Below are 12,500 nucleotides of genomic sequence, written 5' to 3' on the forward strand. Positions count from 1 at the left end.
AGCAGTTTGACTTTCATCATGCTAACTGCTAATAATTACAGACGAGTCACCGGCTCACAGAGCAGCAGAGCAGCAGGCTGACAGAGAGCAGTAATAAATATATATACTCACCGTTCAGGCTTCCAAACTACCATCACACCTGCTTTTAGTCGTAATGTAGCAAAATATTCAGGCTTCGACATGTTGGTGAAGCATGATGAAGAGAAAATCAGAGACACATGAAACAAAGACAAACTACTGATGTAATGTTTGAACCATCATGTGATGAGACAGTATCTGTGTGTGAGAAGCAATCAGGAGGAAGGTGATGAAGGAGAGGAGGATGAGGATGACAGGGAGAGGAGATGAAGGAGGAATAAACAAAGCGAGAGAGAGGAGGATTAAGGAACTAAAGGACGAGCGACAGGAGGTCTGATGAGGTTCGTCCTCTGAATATTCGATGAGCTCGTTGGTTCGCAGGTTTGTGAGGCGGCGTGTGATTAACGTCGCTCTGTCAGCAATAATCAACGAACACTGTTTAAATGAAAGATGTGATCCATACTGCTGAATTATTACTGCAGCTTATTGTTCAGCTTTCACTGTGTGTGTGTGTGTGTGTGTGTGTGTGTGTGTGTGTGTGTGCGTGTGTGTGTCTCTGTGTTCAGGCTACATTATCTTCACTTCCTGTCCAGGTCACATTTATAAAGAGTCATTCCGCGCTTTTCTTTGCTCTCAACAAATAACTACAGTGTGTTTGATCGTGATTCTCCATTGAGAACTTCCACACTGCATAAGGTTTTTTCTTTTCAAAGTATTTTGGTCTGAATTGTTTTTTTATTTTAAGAAATTAAAAAATGTTTCCTACAGTAGAGATATTTCTGTCCTCACTGTACATATCCTTATGTGAATCTTGTGAGTTAGTGAGAAATATGATGTTTTGCTGAAAACACTAGTTGAGATCTCTCCACCACTTATTGTCGTTCTCCCACTGATGTTTATCAGGCCTGCTAATGCTAACGCTAGCAGTACATATGTGTTAGAGGCACAGACTGCAGCTACAGTTAGCACAGCTCTGTTCTTATAACAGACAGAGTCAATCGTGGAGCTTTAAACCCGGCTCAGATGTCTGAGTGTAACATCAGCGTTCAGTGTGAACTGAACATATACATCATGTAGCGGTGTTAGCGCTGTTAGCTGTCATGCTAATGAAGCTGCTGAACGTCGTGCAGCTGCAGCAACAATCAGTCACACGTTGGTTCACATCAACTGTTACACACACACAGCTGCTTTCTGCTGCAGCAGCATCACTTCCTATCAGACTGTAATCCATCACACACACACACACACACACACACACACACACACACACACACAGAGTTTTTATTCATGCGACCAGCGAACATCTCAACCACTCTGAGATGGATTCTGATGATGTGATTCAGACGTTCATGTTCTCCCAAAGATTTATCTATCTTATTTGTTCAGATCCTCTTCAGTCACTTCTGAGGTGGCAGCTGCTCTTCCTGGGGTCAGCACGAGTAGAAGATTACATCATGATGTAAAACATTTAAAAAGCAGCAGGGAACAAGAATAAAGCCACTGATAACAACTGAACCCACATTATCAGAATCAGAATCAGAATCAGAATCAGGAACAGATTTGTTGCCAAGAGGGATTTCACACCGACGAGGAATTATTCTTGTTGAATAAGCTGCATGCATTGAAGACAATAAACAATAAACAAACAAACAGTGACTATAATATATACAATATAAACACTAATGTAAGTAATTATGTCTGTCCTCATTAAAACATTTGATAAAGCACAGTACAATATATTGCACATATGTTAAAGTCCAAAGATGCTGAAGATGTTTGATATTTAATATTGTGAAAAATATTGATTACAGCAGCCGATATTGGATTATTCAATAATATTCAAGCATGTTTTTAACTGAGTAAGACTGAAAACGATGTGAGCGCTGTGCAGAGGGGACAAACTCTCAGATCACAGGGTCACAGGGAGGGTACGGTGGCCTGCAGGGACAAAGTTCTGAAGCAGGAAACCACCAAAGACTCAAAGTTACTGAAATCAGTTTATTCAGAGTTTGAAGGAAAGTTACTCTGCAGATTTATCCACCAAAGACTCATTTACATGAGAGTGTAACTCAGCAGCTGTTCTGACCGGGTGTGTGTGTGTGTGTGTGTGTCTGTGTGTGTGTGTGTGTGTGTGTGTGTGTGTGTGTGTGTGTGTGTCTGTGTGTGTGTGTGTGTTATATGAAAACATTAACTCTGATGAGGAGCCATATGGGCCCTGTTTCCTACTTTTCCGACACATTTTACCTCTCAGTCGTGTATAAGCTGCTCCTACGCAGATGTCGTGCATACATTACACATCACACACACATATTAGCAGCATAAACACACACACACACACACACACACACACACAGATTGTGCAGCGACGACACACTCACAGGCTCTGATGAAGGTGTGTGTGTTGATGTGTTTAAAGTTGGAGCCCCGAGGGGTCGGACGTCGCTGATTTATTGTTTCGATAGCAGCGAGAGTGACGACTTCAAGCTGCCGCAGTCGATGGATGAAATGGAAACGCTCATACATTTATTTATTTCATGCATTTCATTCTGTGGAGACTCAGCGAGGCTGCTGCTGCTGCTGCTGTTTAATATGTGAGCTGTACTGTATATGAGCTGTAATCTGCTGTTTACATCAGACTGCAGACCGCCGTCGTTCTGCTGCTGTTTCATACCAAACAGAGGAGCGGTGATGTCAGCTGTGTCAGAGGAGCCAACAGTGACTGAGGTTTAATTTGAATGATCATTTGTTTTTCATGAAGACGTTTCCAGCAGCAGGATCCAGTGAATCTTTCTACAAAACGTCCCCACGATTGTCTGAATATTGTTGAGATATTTCAGCCGTCCCTCGAGGCAACAGCCAAATGTTCCCTATAAAATCTGTCACTTTGATTTGCTTCACTCCTTCATGTTCCCCTCGGGATGAAGTGTAATAACTTTGATGATCCTCTGACTTTTCATCTCACATCAGGTGGAAAGTTTAATTTAAATGCTTGAATACTGGGTTATGGCCGACCCGACAGTGTGACCGGCTCACAGCCGGAGCGCTGCATGAGAATCAGCAGAACTAAAGATGTTAGAAAATATCTGGCTCTCTGGTGAAATGTCAAAGATACAGGAAGTCTGAACTACGACTCCCAGGATGCATTTCACGCCGGTTGCTATCGTGATTTTCACGATCCAGAAGTGACCATATTTGGACAAGAGGGCGGAGCTGAGGACGTCCTGATTGGATACGAATGAGATTCAATCTGGCAACGATGAACATCACGCTGTGTGAAGGCGGCTTGAAACTACAGATTAAGATCGTAAACTCATCAGGAAACTGTTCACTGAGGTCATAATTCAACTGAGAAGTGGGTTCATTTTCTCATAAGCTTACATAGAAATCAGACTTTGTTTTGAAACCGGTGGAGTCGCCCCCTGCTGGCCAGCAGAAAGACTGCAGGTCGGACGTATTTTTCAGACCTAGATGCTGAGTACAGTCAGCTGTTGATGCTAACGACACAAACTTCATCTTAACTCTGTTTTAATTTCCTGGATCCATTTTGGATGAATTCAGTTGCTATGGTGACGAGATTCGCACCTGTTACCATCTCGTTTCCATAGCAATGGCAGCTGAGCCTCATGGGTGATGTAGTATCAGAGCCAAAACCAAAACCAGGAACTCGTTCAGTGAAATGTGGAGCGACGTCTCGGTCCAGTTTCCAGATGAGCGACGTGTTTCCTCCAAACGTTGTCAAACAGGCTCTGAGGTCCGTTTCCTGTCGCTTGGTGGGCGTGTCAGAGGTGTCACCCAATCAGCAACGTGTATAACAGCATGTCAGAACCAGCTGTTTTTAACAGGAAGTCAAAACGTCTCCAGCTGTTTCTGTGGTTCTTGTGCCTGAACCTGACCGGAGAGGTTCTACTATCTACTCATTGTGCCTTTCTTTCAAAATAAGAGCACACTGTTGACCAACTAACCCACCCTCAAACTGCACAAACAGCTGCATGAGACTGAACAGGATGATTTTAGCCTGATAGCTGCATGTTAGCCTGAATTAGCCGGAGACAGAGAGTCAAGACAGAGGGAGGACAGAGTGAAGACGGAGGACGGAGAAGGAGGACAGAGACGGAGGACAGAGTGAAGACGGAGGACAGAGTAAAGACGGAGGACAGAGTGAAGACGGAGGACAGAGTGAAGACGGAGGACAGACTGAAGACGGAGGACAGAGTGAAGACGGAGGACAGACTGAAGACGGAGGACAGAGTGAAGACGGAGGACAGACTGGAGACGGAGGACAGACTGGAGACGCAGACATCACAGTTTAATCAGGCACACAGGAACGTTAACTCAGGCATAATCAAAAGCTTATTTCCCCAGACATCTAACTCATATCCTCTAATTTGTTGTTTTTCATAAACAGAGGAGGAGGAGGAGGAAGAGGAAGAGGAGGAGGAGGAGGAGGAGGAGGAAGAGGAGGAGGAGGAGGAGGAAGAGGAGGAAGAGGAGGAGGAGGGACAAACAGAAATGAAGACATGAGGACATGAGGACATGAGGACAGAGGTGCTGAGTAGAGGAGGACTGAGTCTGTGACTGTGTGGTGTTGTTGTTGTTGTTGTTGTTGTTGTTGTTGTTTGACACTGAAGACGTTTAGTTTGATTCTTATTGTCGCGTCTTTTTCCAGAATCTGCCACTGGACAGGCCGACGGCCCCGACACCTGCTGTTCCCCTCCTGTCCTGCAGGGGGCTCCTGCAGAGGTCAGACCTGCAGTGAAAATCACGTTAGTGTGTCTTCACTTCAGACGTCACGTCACTAACGTCACTTTTTACAGCGTTAAATCCTGAGGATGAATGTTTGGTGCATCTGATCAGGACTGAGTGTAACATTGATGTAAAGTGTTTTGTTGACACAGTGAGTTTATTCCATGTTTCCATCGGCTGCACTGAAGGTTGCAGGTGTGTCGTCACATTCAGGCCGACAGACCCGCGACTGACGGAGGATTCAAATAAAACCATCTGTCATGTTTTATTTTAATTAAAGACATTTTAATGGTTTGTTCATTAAATCCACCACAGTGTCTTTAAATTGAAGAGGGGGCGGAGCCAGCCGCTGCGGTCCCGCCCTGTGATTGGCTGCGGGGGGTCTATTATGATAATGAGGAGGGCGTGTCATGCAGCCGGAGCCGCTGCGCTGAGCGGAGCCGCCTCATTGTGTGTTTGGACCCGGGCAGGACGCTCCGTCTCGCGGCTCTCCGGCGGCGGCTCGCGGTGGATTTATACCTGCAGCGGCGCGTGCTGGACCAGGATTTTCCCGCCGGTTCGGTCCCGTTTTGTGGATCTAAACGGACTGTTGTGGATTTATGAGACTGAACGAGTCCAGACCGAGTCTGTTCCGGTCTGAGGAGATCCGGACACACAGAGGTGAGTTTCCGCTTCTGCTCCTGCAGGAAACCTCGACCTCCTCCTCCTCCTGCACCTCCTGCACCTCCTCCTCCTCCTCTGTCTGCTCATTCATGTGTGTGTGCGCGTGTGCCAGTTAAGTGTGCGTGTTGAAACGCAGAGCTGCGGGACGCACCGGGGCGGGTTTGTGCGTTTTTGCGCGTCACCAGATGGAGTGCGTGTGTGCGTGTGTGTGTTTAGCTGCTTTGATTGATGGCTGTCAGTCACCCCGACAACAACAGGCAGTGTGTGCGTGTGTGTGTGTGTGTGTGTGTGTGTGTGTGTGTGTGCGCGCGTGTGTGCGTGCAGCCTCCCATCATGCTCCGCTCCTCCTCCAGTCCGTTGGATCGGCTCGTCTCCTGCTGAGTCTGTAATGTGGAGGATTATCAGGGGGTGTCCCGTGTCTCTCTCTGCACCCGGATCCGGATCCTTCAGGTCCGGTCCGGATGCTCCTCACTGGTCCCTGAAGTCCAGGATGACGTCTTCAGCTTCTTGTTGAGTTAGAAACCAGAACATGTTCAGGTTCTGTGTCGTGTGACCCCGCAGCAGGTTTCTGCTGTTTGAAGATGTGATCCTGGTCCTGGTCCTGGTTCTGAGTCAGGACCAGTTCTGAGCCCGGTCCAGTGGTAACGTTGGTAAAGATGGATTAAACACCAGTTATCAGAACCTGGTCGTGATGTTTTGAGAACATGACGAGCTCGTTCAGTTGATTAACTGATCAGAAGAAAATGAATTATTGAAACATCAGCAGCAGATTTATGATGAAGTTTGACTCCTTGAGTTTCCGTCCGTCTCGTATGTGACTGATGGGTTGATTTAGCTCCTGATCCTGATCCGACCGGTACTGAGCCCGGTCCAGTGTTTCACTCAGAACAGTCTGTGGTTCATGTCGAGGTGAGAACATCAGACGACTGATCTCAGATTTATGAACGTCGCCTGATACACGTCGATATGAAAACAACGCAGAAGAAGATGAAGTCCATTTATTATAATGTGAAGTAGGGCTGTAACGATTCATCGAGTTACTCGAGTTACTCGATTACAAAAATTGGTCGAGGCAAAAACTCTGCCTCGAAGCGTCGTTAAATTCCTATGACGCGCAGGGATCTTGAATGTTCCACACGGACCGTTGTTACTACTGCGTAAAGTGCCGTACACGGACACGGAGAGCCGTCGCCGGAGAGCCTGACGGAGAGCCTCTCCGCACTCTCCGGGCGCATGAAAGATTTTTTAAGTGTCCGTCACTCCGTCGAGGGGAAACGGAGACGGCAAGGGCTGTGATTGGTCCTCTAAACTCACGTCCTCACGCTGGTTCTCCAGCAGCCCGGGGGAGATTGCATTGCGTATCCGCCACCACGACGGAGAACTGCGAAGGCTCGAGATGACATGCCAGAGCAGAATCAGTTTGTGCGCGTTTAAAAAACGTAGATATGATATCTGCTTTACAGACAGTTGAGACCGACGTGACATGTTCTCTCTCTCTGTCTGTCTGTAAGTGTGTGTGTGTGTGCACGTGTGTTTGTTTACGTCGGTCCGGAGCTCCTCCCTTCGTAAAACAGAGCGGAGGAGAATTGTAGATGCGCGACGATGAAGAAATTATTAATTAAACGAACACGGTCCGGACCGGTTCTATAGGAAAAGTGACCTTAAATGACTTCTGTTGTGATTTGGTGCTATGTATAACATAAAATTATATATAACACAGCATGCGTGCACACACATAGGTTGCTAGGTTACCATAGCAAATAGGCCTATCCCAGAGATTATATATTATTTGTTAGTAGGTGGTTAGAAGGTGCAATCCCTTTTTGTAATGTTGTATAAGGCAACACTAAGGCAAAATGGCCGTTACTATTTAAGTTTGTATTGATTCATAGTGTTACATGTTATACATGTTTTACAGTAAGTTGAAACTGTATTGTTATTTAATTGTTAGCACTTGCACTAAATGGGTAAATTGCAATAAAGTTTTGGAGCCAAATGTTTGAGATGTAAGAAATACCTCTGTTTTTTTAAGAAATAAAAGCCAAATGGTTGATCATTTTACAGCCAAATCATTTTCATCATGCATTATTTGTTTTGGTTGTTTAAAAATGCAAAAAAAAAATAATATATATATATACGATTAATCGATTAATCGATCGATAAAGTGCTAGATTAATCGATTCCAAAAAGAATCGATAGCTACAGCCCTAATGTGAAGATTCATGTAGATTCCTGATGTTCTGTCGGACCTGGAACTGATCACATGTGACGATCAGCTGATGGATCCATGTCGACATCAGTCCGACTGAAGCTTCTGATTAAAATCATATGACTGATAATTTATCCTGTTTTGCCTTCTGAGTTTCCTGTCAGTCGATTAGACGGACTGATGGTTTCAGGTCCTGTTCTGAGCCCGGTCCGGTGCTTCACTCAGAATCATCTGTGTTTCATGTTCTTAACGAGCAAAGACAAACTAAAAGGTTTGCAGGTCGATCGTTCTTCATCAACGGAACCATCGACGGTCTCACTCCAGAACCACCTTCACTGCCGTTAATGAAACGGGTCGCACAAAAGAAACTTCATCAGAAACTATTGTGATGTTTGATTGTTTCTGCTGGAAGCTGTTCGCTGGGTTGATGATTCTCACATGTTTATAATCTGCAGATCCACATTTGTACTGAACTCGTCATGTTTGTGCAGCCAGACGATTATATTTTAGTTGAAACTCGACCTCCTGAAATGAAGTAAAACAGAAAGAAAACAGCTTTGTTTGTGGTCCTGGTCCTGGTCCTGGTCCTGGTACTGGTCCTGGTGTGTGGCATGAAGAGAGTCGAACGTTTTGGATTAAAACCTCCAAAGAAAATAATTTTCTGTCTTCAGGATGTGAAACTGAGCAGAAAGTCTTCAGACATGTTTGTCAGAGTGAATCCTGGTCACACTGAGGTCATGTGATGTATCAGCTGTGATGTATCAGCTGTGATGGATCAGCCGTGATGGATCAGCTGTGATGGATCAGCCGTGAGGGATCAGCTGTGATAGATAAGCTGTGAGGGATCAGCTGTGATGGATCAGCTGTGAGGGATCAGCTGTGATGGATCAGCTGTGATGGATCATCTGTGAGGGATCAGCTGTGATGGATCAGCTGTGATGGATCAGCTGTGAGGGATCAGCCCTGATGGATCAGCTGTGAGGGATCAGCTGTGAGGGATCAGCCGTGATGGATCAGCCCTGTGATGGATCAGCTGTGATGGATCAGCTGTGATGGATCAGCTGTGATGTATCAGCTGTGATGTATCAGCTGTGAGGGATCAGCTGTGATGGATCAGCTGTGATGGATCAGCCCTGTGATGGATCAGCTGTGAGGGATCAGCTGTGATGGATCAGCTGTGAGGATCAGCTGTGATGGATCAGCCCTGTGATGGATCAGCTGTGAGGATCAGCTGTGATGGATCAGCTGTGATGGATCAGCTGTGATGGATCAGCCCTGTGATGGATCAGCTGTGAGGATCAGCTGTGATGGATCAGCTGTGAGGATCAGCTGTGATGGATCAGCTGTGATGGATCAGCTGTGAGGATCAGCTGTGATGAGACTCAGACTGAAGTGGCTCCTCGTTAACGACATCGTGTCGCTGAATGACAGAATAAACGACTTCCTGCGGCTGCTTTCTGTTTGTCTCAGGAAAGTGATGAGTCGCAGAAACGCAGTCGTCACTTCGGGAAGGACCGTTCCAGCAATTAGCCGCCAATTACGAGGCGGATATTGAATTATTAATGTCAACACTGATGCTTTGTGGCAGCAGAGTGCGGCTGCACAAAGATCAGCTGGAGTTTGTCCACATGCGTGTTCGTCTCAGTGACGGAGGTTAAACTCACATTAACAGAGGAACCGACGGTTTTAACGGCCGACATTAATGTTTACGAGCTGATCGTCTCAGAGTTACGAGGTGAAACGTTAAAATATAACTCTTGTAGGAGGAAATCTCCTCCAATCAGAGAGGCTGTACACGCTGCTCGTCTTCATAATCAGATGTTAGTGATCAGATTAAATATAAAGGTTAGAAATGATTCAATAAACATCTGCAACAAACAATTAATTCATTAAATATGAAGTTATTTCACTATTTCTGATTAATTCTTGAATCATTTAGTCGTTAAAATGTCAGAAAACAGTGAAAAGTGATGAAGTCTTTAAGATTAATGAACTTATTATTTAAGGTTAATAAACAGGAAGTGTCGGTGCTGCTCAGACCCGACTCTGGACTCATGCTTCTGTTTGAAGAAGTAAAAGAAGAAACAGTCAGAACATTTAACCAGCAGAGCTTTTATTATTCAGAAGTTCACTGTGATACGATAAGAAAACTTAAAACATGATTTTTCTAAGGAAAGTTCTGCACATGTGACTTCAGGCTGTGAATCGCGTCCTCAGATCAGTTTGTGATCTTCTTCTTCTTCTGAACCTGTTTTAGTAAATTGTACAAATGAAGCTGCTGCTTTAATTTCCCTCAGTGGTTCCGACCTCTTTAGTCCAAATGTGGATCAGAACATTTGGCCCAAACAGCCACTTCATCAACTTTTTCTATTTGTGTCCAGATGTGGAGCACAAGTTTGTGTCTGAACGTTTGGATGAAACCAGCAGCTGCGTCTGTCTGCTGCCTCGTCCACACAGTCCAGCTGTTAGTTACATTTACATTAATATTCATCACGTCAACATTTAATCTCACAAAAAAAAGCTGCTTCCTCGTTTGGATCAGAACCATTTGACTGTTTTCTCTCAGGCTCGTCGTCACCAGAAGACGTCTTCCCCCCAGAAGTTCAAACTTTTATTGATCAGAAAGCTACCTGATGCTAACACTGTTAGCTTAGCAGCTGCAGTGAATACCGTCTGCAGACTGCGACCGCAGCAGCCGAGCTGCGTGGACACGTCTGATGGTCTTACAGGCCGTACACAGATTATCTGGGTCGATCATCAGCATCGCTCAGATTATCAGTATCTGTGATTGTTTGTGTTGATTGCTGATAAAATGAATGAATTGAGCTGAATTAATGTGGCTGTGATGCAGCACGTCTCCGTCTGTCTCTCATCAAATCCAACACATCCAGCATGAATAACTAAGTAGCAAAGATTTACATTTTTACTGCAAATGTAAATCAGTTCAGTTTTCAGTTATCGGTCTCGTTGATTACTAATAATCTTTATGGTTTTTGGTTCTGAATGATCCATATCAGGTGTGTTGGGCGTGTTATTAACTCCTCAGCTGCTCCTGCAGGTCTGTGGACCAAACTTCCTCTGACTTTCCATTTTCTCACATTATTGCATTCAGACATCGGACACGGACAGACGGCTGTCAGAGGTCAGAGGTCGTGTTTCTTTGTCAAACACAGATTATGAAGCAGGATTAACACCAGTCCTCCGGTCGCCCCCCCTCCTCCGGTCTCCTCCGTCCTCTTTGTTCGTCCGACTCGTCTGAAGGTGTTTCAGTCTGAAACCAGTCTTTGTGTTTACGAACCAGCTCCTGCCTCACAAATCTGTCAGCCGACGGGCTGATCGCTCTCCGCTGCCCGGCCATTGTGTGTCTTAACCTTGGGGTGCGTTTGGACACAATAACCTGGTAGTCCCCGGTGGGCGGGCGGCGAGGAGGAGGAGGAGGAGGAGGAGGAGGAGGAGGAGGAAGCGGAGAGAATAATGTTATTCCAGAGCAGGAAGATTAGCGGCGTCGCTGTGAAAGCCTCCAAACTGCCGCGTGTCATCAGCCATTATGTTCTCCGAGCAAATCTGAGCCGCGGGACTCGCCTTTTGTTCTAATCCACCGTGTGTGTGTGTGTGTGTGTGTGTGTGTGTGTGTGTGTGTGTGTGTGTGTGTGAGAGATGCAGATGCCAGGAACGAGCGGTGGGATTGTGATGACATATGTGTGTGTGCGTGTGTGTGTGTGTGTGTGTGTGTGTGTGTGTGTGCGTGTGTGTGTGTGTGTGATGTAGCTCCTGACAGCAGGAAACGTCTCTGTCCTCCAGCTCACTTTTTATTTGTCTCCGAGCAGGAAGGAAGTGAGGAAGTGAGGAAGTGAGGAGAGGAAGGAAGGAAGGGAAGTTTAATAACAACAATAATAATAAGATAAAATAATCTTTTATTCGTCTCACAGCAGGAAATCCATCTGAAGATATCAGTGCTGCAGGATCGACTCATTGATAATTGATTAATCAGTGTGACTCTGTCAGCTGTTTCCTCTCTGACAGTAAACTGAAGACCATCACGTCAGTGAAAACGTTGGTCCGTCTCAGAGACATTAATAATGTTCAGTGTGTGTGTGAGAGCAGCTCGGCTCACTAACAGGTGTGTTAGTGTCTCTGAGGACGTCTGATGATCCGTTCAGTCCGGTTCTGACACTCAGGCGGGGACGCCAGGTCACTGCGATAACCACCCTGAAACAGGACTGATGTCCTGAGGCCTGAGCTTTACTACAGGTCACAGGTCACTTCCCTTCTCCCTCGAGCAAGGCAGCGGAGCTGATAAACCAGCAGACGGATGACGGAGTGGAGCTCTCTGAGTGTTTGAGTCAAACACGAGTCCAGCAGCTAGCAGCTAGCTCTTTTTAGCTTAGTGTCGTTTTTTTTAAACAGCGACCAAAAGCTTCGTTTCACTTGTCGTCTCCGAGGTGTTAGAAAGGCTTTACTGAAATATGAGAAAACATAAAAACAGAGCATCGGGGCGACAGCGAGGTCCGGCGGTCCTTCCAGAACCGCACAGTCGGGTGAGAAAGCAGCGCCGGCTGAAGAAAAGTCCTCGTCGTGTGTTGTTGTGTGATCTCTGTGTGAAACGTGGAGGTGATGGAGAGGCCAGTGTGTGCTTCATGTCATTGTTCCTCCCTGTCTGTGCCTTCAGTTCTGTGGTTCTGTTGGACCTGTGTGATCATTATGAGCTGAACTTCAGCTCGGTGTCGTCCCCGTCCGTCCCGCAGGACTCGTCTCACACTCCTTTTCTCTTCAGCTTCATTAGTGCAGAGACGAACAGACGAGCTTC

General features: G+C 45.9%; 1 protein-coding gene across 1 annotated transcript in view; it reads left to right on the forward strand.

The window, feature by feature from the left end:
- Positions 1-5,278: 5,278 nt before the first annotated feature.
- LOC311272446 (semaphorin-6D-like) overlaps positions 5,279-12,500 on the forward strand; it is a 125,795-nt gene continuing 118,573 nt past the window's right edge. Inside the window, exon 1 of the mRNA XM_084378855.1 lies at positions 5,279-5,481. The gene's annotated coding sequence lies outside the window, so the exon portion shown is untranslated. The remainder of the gene's footprint in view (positions 5,482-12,500) is intronic.

This window comes from Pagrus pagrus (genome assembly GCF_965226575.1).
Source record: "Pagrus pagrus genome assembly, chromosome: 17".
In the NCBI taxonomy this organism is placed as follows: Eukaryota; Metazoa; Chordata; class Actinopteri; order Spariformes; family Sparidae; genus Pagrus; species Pagrus pagrus.